This window comes from Leptopilina heterotoma, unplaced genomic scaffold (assembly GCF_015476425.1).
Source record: "Leptopilina heterotoma isolate Lh14 unplaced genomic scaffold, ASM1547642v1 Lhet_26, whole genome shotgun sequence".
Lineage (NCBI taxonomy): Eukaryota > Metazoa > Arthropoda > Insecta > Hymenoptera > Figitidae > Leptopilina > Leptopilina heterotoma.
Genome location: NW_025110969.1, coordinates 612593 through 628296, shown reverse-complemented (window position 1 = coordinate 628296; position 15704 = coordinate 612593). Strand labels below are relative to the sequence as shown.

The window sequence follows — 15704 nt, the reverse complement described above, 5'->3', positions numbered from 1 at the left end:
TATGAATTTTCTATCTTTAATTATTATAAAACATGAAAAAAATGATTTAATACAAAACAAAATAAACTAAAAATTAAAATAAGAATACTAATAGATTTTTCAAGAAAAACTTGAGTAAAATTATGATTTTTCTGCTTAAAATATGTGTATATGAAATGCAAAAGATAATAAAGTGAGAAAGCTGGCGATAAATAATTAAAATGTTTGGAGAATTTTTGGAAAATATGAAATGGCGCGTAACATGTTCTATAATGCGAGGAGAAATGTTAAATGTGAGACTTAATAAACGCCATGGTCCACCTGGTACGTCTAAATTCGTGTCTCGGGCAGCATTGCACGTCTAGTTCAGGAATTTCTCTAATCAGAGTTTCTAGAGGAGATCTTGTGTCTTGGAAGCTTCGTGGAAGCTCCCATTGAATTGCCGAGTGGTCGGCATTACTTCTAACATTCGTCTCTTGAATCTTCATTAAATCCTATTCTCCCACAGTCCCACTGAGGACATTCAAATTTTCCCTCTATTTATAAACTTCCTCTTTTTTAAACTGTTCAAAGGAAAATTTTTTTTAATTTTTAATCACTAGCACCTTCTCTAAAAAAAAATTGTCCAAACGATCGCCAACAAGCTTATCATTCTTTACGATTTTTTATTTTCTTATTCAAGAAATTGAGGAAATTTTAACAAACCTCTAATTCACTTTAAACTTGGAACAAAAATTGGAACTAAGCAAAATTAGAAAAAGGTTTTTTAAATTAATTTTTAAACCAATTAAGTTTTTAAACCAACCTTTTCAACTTGTAGTCAGTACAAAGTGGGTTAGCTCAGTGGTAACACCATTGGACTAACGTCCGCAAGGACCAGGGTTCGATTCTTCGCTCAAATCGAATTTTTTTCCATCTAAAATTTCCATTTTCAAAGCTTTATATTGTAATATACCTAAAAATTACAACTATTCTACCATTGTGATAAAAAAATTCTATTATCTAGAAATTGAGTGGTAAAAATAGAAAATTTCTCCAAATTTTTCACATTTCGATTGATATACAATATTTTTTTTCCTTCCCTCTTATTTGTGTATGTAAAATAATTGCTGGAAGAATCCAAGCATAACGGATCGATTTTGCCGCTTATAAGCACAGTCCTTTAATTAACTGGTGTTAATTAAAGCCGTTAAAACGCTACGCGGAATGCAGTAATAGAAGTTCCCTGTTTACATAAAAGAGAGTTGAGTATCTAAAGCTGTGTCAATTCACTTCAATTATTTCAATGAGGTTTTAAACATTGATGTTTTCCTGATTTTAAGCTAATTGAAAAGTCACTGTCCAACTCAGTGAATATATACTGTAAAGTATATTAAATCTGTGAAAAAGAATACATTTCGTTTTTATCGAATTAATTGTGAATAATTTCAATCATCAAGTAATTGGTTGCTTACACTGAGAAAAAAATATTCGAACCAGTGAAAGTAATTAAAAATACGAGTCTTTGACTCGGAGTCATCGATTTCTTCATGTTTTATAATAATTAAAGATGTCAAATTGATAAAATCATTATTTTATATTAAAAGAATATTGTACTTTTTAAAAATTATTTTTATCATTTATTAATTCAATTATTATTTTCAAAAATTCTTAACTAAAATTCATCTTTAAATTAATTAATTTTCGAAAAAGTTCTCTGCCAATTTTCAAATCCATTTGTTTACAATATTCAATTTTACGAATTTCAATTATTCGTAAATTATTCAATTAAATATATATTAGAAAATAAAAACTTTAAATAATGTAAAAAAAAAAAAAAAATTCAATTAAACTTTTTCAAAAAAATTATTTTCAAAATTTAATTATTTCTAAAAATTCACGCTATATTGCTTTCGATATTCAATTATTATCTAAAATTTTAACTAAAATTCATTTTTAGTCAATTATTATTAGAAAATTCTACTAGAATTCAATTATTTAAATAAAAAAATTAAATAATTTATAGAATAATTCAATGTTTCTTAAAATTAAATTCTCCTAAAGAATTTTATTAATAAATTTTTAAATTATTGAATTCTTCCATAAATCATTAAGATTTTTGAAAAAATAATTAAATTAAGAAGAATTTTATTACTCTTAAAAAACATTGAATTTCTGCAGTAATTTGTAACGTTTGCAAAATTGAATTTTTTTAGTGTTTTTAACTAAAATTTTTGTATAATAAATCCATTATTTTAAATAATTTTTGAAAAAGTATTTTGAAAATTTTCAAATTTATTTTATTTGAACTAAAATTCATTTTTAAATTAATTCACGCTATAATGTTTTTAATATTCAATTATAATTTAAAATTTTAAGTGAAATTCATTTTTTAATCAATTTTTATTAGAAACTTTGCCGAGAATTCAATTATTTAAATACAAAAATAAATAATTTATTCAGTAATTGCATGTTTTTTGAAATTAAATTTTTATGAAGAATCTTATTAAAATTTTTAATAACAATTGAATTCTTTCGGCGAATTTAAAAAAAAATTGTAAGAATAAATGCAATTTTCTATCATTTTATTTAAAATTTTATAAAAATAATTAAAATTCTGCGATAAGTTTTCTTATTCATGAAAATAATTGAATTCTTGTAACGAATTTTATTAAAAATCTTTTTAAAGAATTGAATTTCTGTGAGGAATTTTATTTATAAAAATAATTAAATTCCAGAGAAAAATATTATTATTTATGAAAATAATTAATTTCTTGTGAAGAATTTTATTCAAATTTTTTTAAATAATTGAATTTTTCAGAATTTTAAAATTTTTAAAAATAATTAAATTTCATTAAAAAATTGAAAATAATTAAAATCTGACAAAGAATAAAAAAAAAATTTTTTAAATAATTGAATTCCTGAAAAAATGTTTGTTTTTGAAAAAAATTGAATTCTTAATAAATAAATAAATAATTAATTATTTAATTAATTAATTAATTATTTAATTAATTAATTAATTAATAATCTTCAGTGTATAATAAAACATGAAGAAATTTAAGATGACAAACTAATAAAATCATTATTTTAATTCATAAGAATATTGTAACTAAAAATTCAAAATTTCAAAGATTTTAATTTTAACCCTTTATTTTAAAATTCAATTATTTCTAAAAATTCACGTTATAATGTTTTTAATATTCAATTATAATTTTAAATTTTAAGTGAAATTCATTTTTTAATCAATTTTTATTAGAAAATTTTCCAAGAATTCAATTATTTAAATACAAAAATAAATAATTTATTCAGTAATTGCATGTTTTTTAAAATTGAATTTTTATGAAGAATCTTATCAAAATTTTTAATAACAATTGAATTCTTTCGGCGAATTTAAAAAAAAATTGTAAGAATAAATGCAATTTTCTATCATATTATTTAAAATTTTATAAAAATAATTGAAATTCTGCGATAATTTTTATTATTTATGAAAATAATTAAATTCTTGCAACGAATATTATTAAAAATATCTTTTTAAAGAATTGAATTCCTGTGAAGAATTTTTTTTTTTTGTAAAAATAATTGAATTCCAGAGAAAAATATTATTATTTATGAAAATAATTAATTTCTTGTGAAGAATTTTATTCAAATTTTTTTAAACAATTGAATTTTTCAGAATTTTTAAAACTTTCTTAAAAATAATTAAATTTCATTAAAAGATTGAAAATAATTGAAATCTGACAAAGAACTAAAAAAATTTTTTTTAGATAATTGAATTCCTGTGGAAATATTTCTTTTTGAAAAAAATTGAGTTCTTGGGAAGAATTTTATTAAAATTTCTTAAATAATTGAATTGCTTAGAAGAATTTTATTTTTTACGAAAATAATTGAATTTTTTTGAAGAGTTTTACAGACATTTTTGACAATAATTGTATTTGTAGAAAAATGTTGTATTTCATGAAAATAAAATTGTATTCTATAACCGATTTTATTAGAATTTTTCAAATTTATAAAGTATTTTATCAAAATTTTTAAAAATAATTGAATTCTCAAGAAAGAAAATAATTGATTTCTAGCGAAGAATTTTATTCAAATTCCTTTAAATAATTGAATTCCCATAAAAAATGTATTATTTGTGAAAATAATTGAATTCTTAAGGAAGAAATGTATTTAAAACCATTGAACTGTATAGTAAAATTTTATTAAAATTGCAATTTAATGAACTAAATCTTGTAAAGAATTTTGTCAACATTTTTTTAATCAATAGAATTATTAAAAGAATTTTATTTAAATTTTTCGAAATAATTGAATTTCTCAGTCTATTATTTTCAATTGTCTTTATATATTTGAATTCTTTAGAGAAACTTCATTAAAAAATTTAAAATAATTGAATTGATGCGAAGAAATTTATAAAAGAAATTGGTAAGTAATTGAATTCCCGTTAAATTTTTATTAAAATTTTGTTTAAATAATAGAATTCTTTTGGAAAATTTTATTAAAATAGATATCAAAAATAATTGAAATGAGGAAAATTTTTGAAAATAATTGAAATTTTGCCAAGAATTTTATTAAATTTTTGAAAATAATTGAATTTTGGAGAAAAATTTTATTATTTATAAAGATAATTGAAATTTTGCGGAGAATTTTTAAAAAATTTTGAACATAATCCCGTGTAGAAATTTCCCCATTTGTCCCTATCTCTAGTAGGGACCTCGCTAGATTCTGACTAGAATCTCTAGTCTAGAAAAACTAGTCGGGCTTCAATCAAATTCTAGTTAGATAATTCAGACTGGAAAAAACTCACTAGGACCTTATCGATTTCAAACTAGACAAACTAGTGTACAAGTATGACATACATAAATTATCTTTCTATAGATATAAATAATTCAGATTAATAGATAGAAAAACTTACTAGCATTATTTATTAAAAAATTTTGCATATTATTTAATTATTTAATTTTTTAACATTTTTTAAACAAAATTTTAAATATTGTAGAATATTTTTACAAAAAATTCCAATAAAGCAATTTTATTAAATAAAAATCTTTTATTTAATATGTAAATTAAAAGAATAAAACATAAATAAATATTAATTATGTGGGTATAACTAATTTTTATTACCTAAATATTGTAATATTATTCGTAAAAATAATTTTTTTTTAAAAAGATATGTATGTGCAATTATACTTTAAAATGTTTTTCACAATTAATGCAAGTATTTAATAATAATTAAAAAGATGCTATAATATTATAATTACAATAATAAATTGAATAATATAATTATAATAATTATAGTAAATATAAAAAGCACTGCAATTAGTAATGTTTAATTTTTCAATAATGTCATAATTAATTATTATTAACTATCATTAGGAATGCAGAGTTAAATAAGAGTGATGAATAATAACTCCCTAAAATTCAAAATATTATGAATTAATTATATCTATAACGTTATTGAAAAATTAAACATAACTAATTTATTACATTACTTTTTATATTTTTATATTTACTATAATTGTTTTAATAAATAATAATAATAATAAATAATATAATAATAAATAATATATTACAATATTTAGTTAATAAAAATTAATTATATCCACATAATTAATATTTATTTATGGTTTATTCTTTTTTAATTTACTTAATAAATAAAAGATTTTGTTTAAATAATTAAAAAATTAAGTAATCAAATAATATGCAAACTTTTTTAATAAATAATGCTTGTAAGAATCATCTAACTAGAATTAGATTGGAACCCGACTAGTTTTTCTCGACTAGAGATTCTAGTCAGAATCTAGCGAGAGCCCTACTAGAGATAGGGACAAATGGCGGAATTTCCAAACGGGATGTACTTTAAGCGGAAGTCCATCCAACCTATCATGGCCGAGAGGTATGTGTATCCGTCTGGTGTCCCCAAGGTCCAAGGTTCGAACCCTCATAGGCACGAGATTTTTCGTGTGCAACAATCATTAATAATGTTAATATGAATGGAGAATTCAATTATAAATAAGTTAAGTTGAAAAATAATAATTTTTAAAACCGGTAGAAGTGAACTAGAACTTCTAGTCGGGGCCCTATCAACTAGAGCGTGACAAAATCGACTAGAACCCCACCAGTTTCTCTAGTTGGAGCCCTTTTTCAAATGGGGTAAACTGGTGAGGTCCCCACTAGAACCCGACCACCATTTCTACACGGGATTGAATTTATGCGAAGTCATTTAAAAGTTATTTAAAAAGAAATTATTGTGAAAAATAGAAAAAATTGAAGGGTTTGTATTAGAATTGTTGGCAATTTAATAGTTTATGCAGCAAACAAAAAAGACACCAAAATTCAGAATTTTCCTATAAATTCTAAAAATTAAATTTTTTCCCGTACTTTTAGTAAAAATCCCTGACTTTTCCCTGAATTCCTTGACTTCCCTGACTTGTGGAAACCCTGTTACACATATAAATGTCCTGGAAATATAAGAAATCTGTTCTGGAGTGTCCTAAAAATGTCCTGGAATTTTAAGTCACATTTTCAGTAGACACCGTGAAATTGGCCAAGGTTTCACAAAGTATGGCTCAGAGTTTGTTTACTCTGTCTAAAAGTCTTTGACCCTAGTTAGCTAGAGTTTGTCATTTTTTCGTTTCCACACGAGATTGAGAAGAAGAACGGATGTAAAATATATTGTTAACAAGTATTTATAAATACAATCCGATCTTGTTATGATTATAATTTTGTTCGTCGTCTTTTGTAGTTCTGTTTGATGAATATTTCTCTGGTACGCGACTAATTCATGTTTTTAGAGAAGCGGAATTTTGTTTTTCACTGCTTGCAATGCAATGTTGTTATTTTCCGTACTTCCTTTGGCGGTTCCGTTTGTGAGTTCCTTGCCTTCTCTCTATTTGCAAAGTAAAGGTCTCGGGCACATGACCGTAACTCGCTGTGTAGCAGTGATTTCCTTTTGGTTGATGGTTTCAATTTGAACCGTGTGTCTAAGAAGTGCATTACCGAACATATATTTAGATAGGGATAAAACCGCGTTGTTGAATTTTACATGTGTACTTACATACTAGCCATACAGAGTGAGAGAGAGAGAGAGAAAGATCTTTTACTCCGAATGTAAAATGCGGTCGCCTCTTATATAGAATATAGTTACTCAGCGCACTTAACTCGAGTCTCGATAAATCCAGTTCCGCTCGAATGCGAAAGAAAAACGTAAAGGCACGAGACAAACTAAAAATAATCCCATCTCCCTTCTTCTTCTTCTTCTTCTTCCCCACCCTCTTTCTTGCGTTGCAGGTTTACAACGAGAGAGGGTTTCGGAAGCAAAACAGTCGTGAGGAGACTTTAACCTTATATATATCTATATATTGCGTCACGAAAGAACCTCCTCCTTTTTTTTATTCTTCTTTTTCTCTCAATTTTTTTTTTTTTGCTTTAGGAAAAAAGAAATGGTTAAAAATATTTGGAGACACTGTCAAAACTGATCTCGGCCTCCTCTTGATCCGTTTTTTTTCTACAGCTTTGAAAGCTTTCTTTCTTATACAGTTTAAGATATCTTTACGGCCATATACATAAATATTGCTCGTTGACAGACTTTTTTTTTTATTTTAATTTAAAGCAGAATTTACACGGGAGGAATAGATAAACATTTTTTTTTTTTTGTTACCACAGTCGACAACTTTGTAGGGATTGGGATTAAAAAAGTGAAAAGACTGTAATTCATGGGAATTTAAAATTTTATTGTATTAAAGACATTCGGCCCTTTTACATAACCTTAATATTAACATTTGAAGCTTGCAGCACTTTTGCGGTAAAATTGTAGTCGAATATATTTTGCTATTTGAGATGATAATAATAGTAGCAATAATATAGTAATAATAATTATTTACCAAAAATTTAATCATTTACTAAATTATTAAATAATAATAAATAGAATATTATATATAATAATAAATATGAGAAATGTCGGAATAAAAACAGGGGGAAAAATACGATTCCGATAAGTCAGTCAGGCTTAATCCGGAGAGTCGATTTTTCTCTTGTTTTTCGTGAGGAATATATGTCTTTGCGAATAAAACTTGTAAAAAGATAAAGCGGCTTATGATTTTTTTATCAGCTGTTGATTACATTCTTTATGTGCTTTTTGCTTCCCAGAAAAATGATTTAAAAGCATGTATATATATATATATATGTGTGTGTGAATGGGGGGGGACAAGAAGGGTGTATCATATAAGAATAATCTTTCGAACACCACCCAATCGCCCAAGGCAAACTTTTTTAGAGGCCCTTCATGTTTTGCAGTTCGTTTTTCTCTTTTTCAACATATATATAACGCTCTCTCTTTCGGAAAGAAAGAACAAGAAATTTACACGTGTCATGTCCCCCCTTTTACATGTTGAGAATTACATAAAATTCATTGTAAAAATAAAGTTTTCGAAAAATAAATTTATTCTCTTGTATGAATTGAATACAAGTTTCAAATGTTCCACTAAAAGAAAGCAGATCAAACACAAAATGACAAAATTGAATAAAATTTCTTTAAAATGTATTTTTGTATAAAAGAATATTTCAGGAACAAAACTGAAAGTTAATTAAATAATCGAAATCATAACACCAATTACAATTTTGATGATTTATGAAAATTTGAACTGAAACGAATGTTTTCCTCTGGAAGACTGCCAACAGGAGAGGAAGATCAAAATGTTTTTTTTTTTTATATTCTCTTTGCCATGGATTTGGCTTTCTTCATTTTGTCATCTGCTACATTGAAGTTGCTATGATGAGCCGCAAATGTTGATATTTCTTTTCCTTAAAATAGTACACTTATTGCAAAAACTGTTTTATTTGCTCAATTTTCCAGTATAGTGTCGTCGAATGAAAACTTTGTACTTTATTATTACAAATTAGAAATATTTAAATCTGAATTAATAAAAATTGTTAGTAATTAATTATAAAATTTAGTAATAATTGTTAGTAAAATTTTAACTGACATTTTGTTTCGCAGCATTTAGTATAGAAAATAACTAATATTGCAAGAAGAAAATAATTAAATATTATAGTAAATAAATAACTATGAAAATAGTCAAATTTCACTAATTGAATTATAGGAACATGGAGTAAAATATAGAATAACTTTTAATATTTACAATGTAAAATCAAAAATGTCTGGAACTTCTGTGTATTTCTGTCAACTTTTACTATTTTCAAAATAAATTTTGCTACTAATTTTTATAATAATTTGCTTCGATCGTAGCAATTTTTACTTCAAAAATAGAAAAAATTGTCAAAAATGTGCAAATGTCTCTGAAGCTTTACTATGAAAATAGTAAAAGTTGCTTTATTCTTTATCTCCGTGTACCAAAAATTTTAGTTATTTTTACATTAACTAGAAATTACAAATAATAGCAGAAATTCAATTATTTTTAAAAGTAATAAAATTCTTCTTCGCAGAAATTTAATTATGATACAAATTTTTTTTAAATTCTCGTCAAAATTTCAATTATCTTTAGAAATAATAAAATTCTTCTCTGAAATTCAATTATTTTCAAAAATTTTAATAAAATTCTTGGCAAAATTTCAATTATTTTCAAAAATTTTCCTCATTTCAATTATTTTTGATATCTACTATTTTAATAAAATTTTCCAAAAGAATTCTATTATTTAAACAAAATTTTAATAAAAATTCTACGCAAACATTTAACTATTTTCATAAAATAATAAAAAATTCACAGAAATTCAATTATTTACAAATTTTTTTTATAAATTTCTTCGCAATAATTCAATTATTTTCATAAGTAATAAAATTCTTTATATAGGTTTTTTAATTATTTTTTTGAAAATAATTGAAAATTAAAAAAAAAATTTTTATTAAAATTCATCAAAGAAATTTAATTATTTTAAAAAGCCTTCCTATAATTTATTTATTAGAATTTAAGTCTTATTGTAAATACATTTTTTAATTAAATTTCTTGAAAGAATTAAATTATTGTCAAAAATTTTAATGAAATTCTTTTAAACAATTCTTTAAACAAAGTAATAAAATTCGTCTCAAGAATTCAATTATTTCCAAAAGTAATAAAATTCTAAGCAAAAATTAAATTATGATCAAAAGTTTTGAGGAAATTTTGTTCAAAATTTCAATTATCTTTGTAAGTATAATAAACATTTTCTACAAAATTTCAATTATCTTTATAAGTAATGAAATTTTTCTCCAAAATTCAATTATTTTCAAAAATTTTAATAAAATTCTTGGCAAAATTTCAATTATTTTTGTAAATAATAATATTCTTCAAGGGAATTCAATTATTTTTATAAATTGTAGTAACATTTGTCTAAAAAGTTCAATTATTTAAAAGAATTATATTAAAATTTATCACAAAAATTCAATTATTTTCATAAATAATAAAATTGTTTTTAGAAATTCAATTATTTTCATAAATAATAAAACTAATTGCAGGATTTCAATTATTTGTCATATACAATATTCAATAAATTCCTTGAAAAGTGTAATTATTCTTAAAAAATTTAACAAAATTCGTCAAAAGAATTCAATTATTATTCAATTAATTCTACAAATACAATTATTGTAAAAAATGTTTGTAAAGCATTGTAAAACAACTCTTCGAAACAATTTAATTTTTTTCTTAAAAAATAAAATTCTTCTAAGCAATTCAATTATTTAAGAAATTTTAATAAAATTCTTTCCAAGAATTCAATTTTTTTCAAAAAGAAACATTTCCAAAGGAATTCAATTATTTAAAACAAATTTTTTTAATTCTTTGTCAGATTTCAATTATTTTCAATTTTTTAATGAAATTTAATTATTTTTCAAAAGTTTTTAAAAATTCTAAAAAATTTAATTTTTTTAAAAAATTTGAATAAAATTCTTCACAAGAAATTAATTATTTTCATAAATAATAATATTTTTCTCTGGGATTCAATTATTTTTAAAAATAAAATTCTTCACAGGAATTTGTAACCAATTTATTATTTAACAAAATTAGTTACTATTTAAATTTCACAATATAAACGAAAAAACAATTGAATCAAATATAAAATGACATGAATGATAAATTAATAGAGAAAATAAACGAAATCAAATTTAATCTGGCGCATATAATCTTTAATTAGAGATCAAATAATTGCAAATTAAGTGTATAATATAGCGAACTGCAGTTCATTTACAAAAATTATTTGAATCATAGCAATTAATAAAATCTTTAACAATATCGAGTCTATCACAAATAGTCAAATATGAATACAAATAAATATATACACACACAAACATAAAATACACATACATACACAAATTTAGAGAAATAAATTGATATAAATATAATAATCAGATTGTAAATAAAATATATAGATATAAATCAGAATAAAAGAAATCGTCACGTGCAACAAAATACTTATCGGAAAAAACAGCGGGTTTGAAAGCAAATCGTTGAAACTCTCGAATCCAAGAAGTCAAATTGGCAAAGAAACTCCTCAGGACAATTTGATTAATAATCCACGATAATTAGTTTCTGGATTCTCTCGTCTTTTTTCCTTGGAGGAATTTTTGGGTTGCGAATCTTGGTGGATGAGAATTTGCTCGATGCTTTATTATATAATCTGCCCACTATTTAATCGCCACACTATCAAATACGATAACAAAAAAAAATAATATATATAACACCGATAAAGAAAAATAAATCAAAACATATAACTTTAAAATGTAAAATAAAATATGAATTCCTACCTATCAGTGTCCGCGGCTGGCACGTGAGAATGTGGCACAGACCCTGCTGTCCGAAATGAGGCACGATGACGAAGTGAGAAACACAAAATCATCGTCCTGAGAACCGACAGCGGTTTTCCAGAATTTCTCCCTACTTCCCACATTTCACGACAGACCAAAGACACCGATAGGCAGTTTAAAATACGTCATTAAAATTCGCGCATTTTCCACCAAAATTCACAACCCGGCAACCCAAGTTACATCTCAGTAATAGATATACATATATACTTAATTATCGCTTCAAATTCAATTCTTTAAAAAGATTTTTAATAAAATTCGTTGCAAGAATTCGATTTTATTCATAAATAACAAGACTTATCGCTAAAGTTTAATTACTTTTATCAAATTTTAAATAAAATGATAGAAAATTGCATTTATTCTTACAATTTTGTTTTAAATTCGTCGAAAGAATTCAATTATTATTAAAAATTTTGATAAAATTTTTCATAAAAATTCAATTTTAAAAAACATGCAATTACTGAATAAATTATTTATTTTTGTATTTAAATAATTGAGTTCTCGGTAAATTTTCTAATAAAATTGATTAAAAATGAATTTCACTTAAAATTTCAAATTATAATTGAATATTAAAAACATTATAGCGTGAATTTCTTAGAAATAATTGAATTTTAATAAAATTCTTCCCAAGAAGTCAATTTTTTCAAAAATAAACATTTTCACAGTAATTCAATTATTTAAAAAAGAATTCTTCAATTCTTTGTCAGATTTTAATTTTTTTCAATTTTATAATAAAATTTAATTATTTTTCAAAAGTTTTTAAAAATTCTGAAAAATTCAATTATTTAATAAAATTTGAATAAAATTCTTCACAAGAAATTAATTATTTTCCTAAATAATAATATTTTTCTCTGGAATTCAATTATTTTTACAAATGAAATTCTTCACAGGAATTCAATTCTTTGAAAAGATTTTTAATAAAATTCGTTGTAAGAATTCAATTATTTTCATAAATAATAAAACTTATCGCAGAATTTCAATTATTTTTATAAAATTTTTAATAAAATGATAGAAAATTGCATTTATTCTTACAATTCTTTTTTAAAATCGCCGAAAGAATTCAATTGTCATTAAAAATTTTGATGAAATTCTTCATAAAAATTCAATTTTTAAAAACATGAAATTACTGAATAAATTATTTATTTCTCTATTTAAATAATTAAATTCTTGTAGAATTTAAAAAAAATTAATTAATTAATTAATTAATTTAATTTTAATAAAAATTCTTTTTCATTTCATAAAATTGAATTTCAGTTAAAATTTTAGATAATAATTGAATAATAAAGGCATTATAGAGCGTGAATTTTTAGAAATAATTAAATTCAGAAATTAATTTTTTTGAAAAAGTTTAATTGAATTTTTTAATATTATTTGAAGTTTTTATTTTCCAATAGATATTTAATTGAAGCATTTACGAATAATTGAAATTCGTAAAATTGAATATTGTAAAGAAATGGATTTGAAAATTGGCATAAGAAAAAAAATTACCATATGAATCAGTAATTGACTTTTTATTATTAAATTAGTTATTTCTAGCTAATTCCAATTTAGAGTGAAAGAATTTCTAACAGTGACGTTTAATCATCATGATAATCTCCATTTCTTTGAAAAAATGAAAAAAAAAAGAGTAAGCAATGAAAAGAAGGAAGCTCTTTTCATTTTTGAATTACAACAACACAGTTGAATGGAAAGAAGATGATGCAGTTTAACAGTAAATACTTTCTGCTCTATTATTATTTGAAACACTTTGGTTGATTTCTTTCTTTAAAAAAAAAAAAACAAAAAATGATCCAGAGGCACCTTTTCTTTTCATGTAAAGGCAATAATTTGCATGAAAGGTTGTTTTATGTTTTTCGTTTCAAGGTGAAGGTTATACTTGAAATTCTTGCATTGCAAAGTACACTGTTAAAGTACAACATCCTCTTGTATGCTTCCTCTCAAAGACGGCGACGTAGTTTTCGTTTTCTTTTCTTTTTTTTCTTTTTCTTCATCCTCCTCTTATTGGCGGAACATGTGTACCTCTATTTAATGCCTCTACTTTCTTCTAGTCGTAATGTAAAGCTCTTCACATACCACAGACTTTTCCTTTTCTTCCTTTTTCAAAGATAATACCTGTTGTTATAATAATTTTTGTTGTTTCCTTTCAACAAAATAAGGAATTACACCGCGAAATGTTTATATTTTCATCCAGGAAGTTTTATTTGTCCAAATATTGCTCTATTTGGAACAGCAAATTTTAAAAAAAGTGTCAAAAAGTAGCTTCAAGCCTGATTCTATTTGATTAGATAATGCATTGGAGGAAAAAAAAATGATTTAAACCAGTTATTGTAAATAAGTAAAATAGTTTTATAATTTAATCATACTGACAAATATTTAAGATTTAAGTCCGACTACAGTGACTGATTTTCTCAAAATTGTGTCAACTGCAGCAATGTCACTTCTACTATAATTAAATATGAAATTCATAACTGATTAGTAATTAGGATATCTAAAATAAAACGAGGTTTTACGGATCAGAATGATGAAGCGTTTCTACACAGAGAGAGAGAGAGTATAACAGAGAGACTGTATCAATCGACAATAAATCATTCGAGCGACTCATGTCCGATAACCAACTTAATATACCACATAACTCAAAATAAACATTCAAGACAAGATCAAGATTCTACAAATGGTTCAATTTTTAAGATTACGAAACCGACCTAGAAACCTTGAAACCAATATAATGAATAATACAATTTAAATATCATATACTGATTAAGAAACCCCTTTTCATATTCTGATAATAGAGACATCTCTCCATCTCTTGATCTCTCGAGATATAAAAGAATAACCTCTACCTGCTGCTTTATAGACATCCGAATAAAACGCTTCTATTAATTGAACATATTTGCGGCGCATAAAAGGCAATTATCGAAATTCTCATCTCTTTTTGTCTTTCATTTGATATACAATAGCTTTAGCTGTGCTTCGTTATATATAACGAATGGTATGAGATAATGGCATATAACGAATGACAAAAGTATTTTCAACAAGTTATGAGTATGAAGAGATGGAATTGATTGTACAAGAAGTTGAGATGAGACCATATAAGTATCAACTGTAAGGTACATAATACATTATTTGTTAAGTCGGTGTCATTGAAGACGGTTCGATCCCTATTGTAAACCGAATTCCAAAACGGTTATGAAGAACGAAAAAAACCATTCTTCCTTGGATGGTGTGGCCGTTTGAGGTTCTCTCTCTTTTTTTTTTGTAGTTTGAATGTCATCGTTACACGTAACCCGTTCGATATAATGACGCAGAGCACGCACTACTCTTATTCATCAATAAAAACCTGTCCTGGTGGGGAAAAAAAACCTTTGAACCTAGTATACTAATTTTAAGATGAAACTCTCTCTCTCTCTCTCTCTATGAGAACTGAAAGATGGTTTCGACTCTACACTGTTGGAAAAGAATCTGCACAACTAGCCTCGCTGATTAGGAATCTAAAGCGAGTTTTTAAGAAATAAAAGTGTCGGGAAAATGACTTTTAATCTCTAACTCAATTCGTTTAAAATAAGTTACTTGGGTCCCGCTGATTGCAAATCTGAATTTAAGTTTTAAATTTCTAAAACTTTTAATCAAAAAGAGTTATGAGTTTGAGAATAATTGTTTCATTTTCATGAAAGTTTGTCATACAGGGGGTCTACTGGTCCTTATTGAAGTCCTGGAATTCCTGGAAATGTCCTGGAATTTGAAAAAAATGTCCTGAAATGTCCTGGATTTTGAACTTTTGTCCTTGAATTTTCCATATTTTGCTTTTTAATATTCAATAATTTAAAAATTTTACTCAAATTTAAAATAAATAATTTTTTTGATCCATCAAAAAATAATTTCAATTTGTCATTTGATTAAAGAAACTGGTATCTACAATATTGATTTTTAACTCTTTTTATAATAAAATAAATATTTTTGTTCA

General features: G+C 24.1%; 1 protein-coding gene and 1 long non-coding RNA gene across 3 annotated transcripts in view; one reads left to right on the top strand and one right to left on the bottom strand.

The window, feature by feature from the left end:
• LOC122503301 (protein sickie) overlaps nucleotides 1–15704 on the top strand; it is a 522267-nt gene that overhangs the window by 77954 nt on the left and 428609 nt on the right. The gene's annotated exons all lie outside the window — the stretch shown is intronic.
• Nucleotides 11528–11960, bottom strand: LOC122503309. The gene is made up of 2 exons (XR_006301726.1): nucleotides 11687–11960; nucleotides 11528–11582 (listed from the first exon to the last, which is right to left on the bottom strand). It is a non-coding gene; the product is annotated as an uncharacterized LOC122503309 (long non-coding RNA).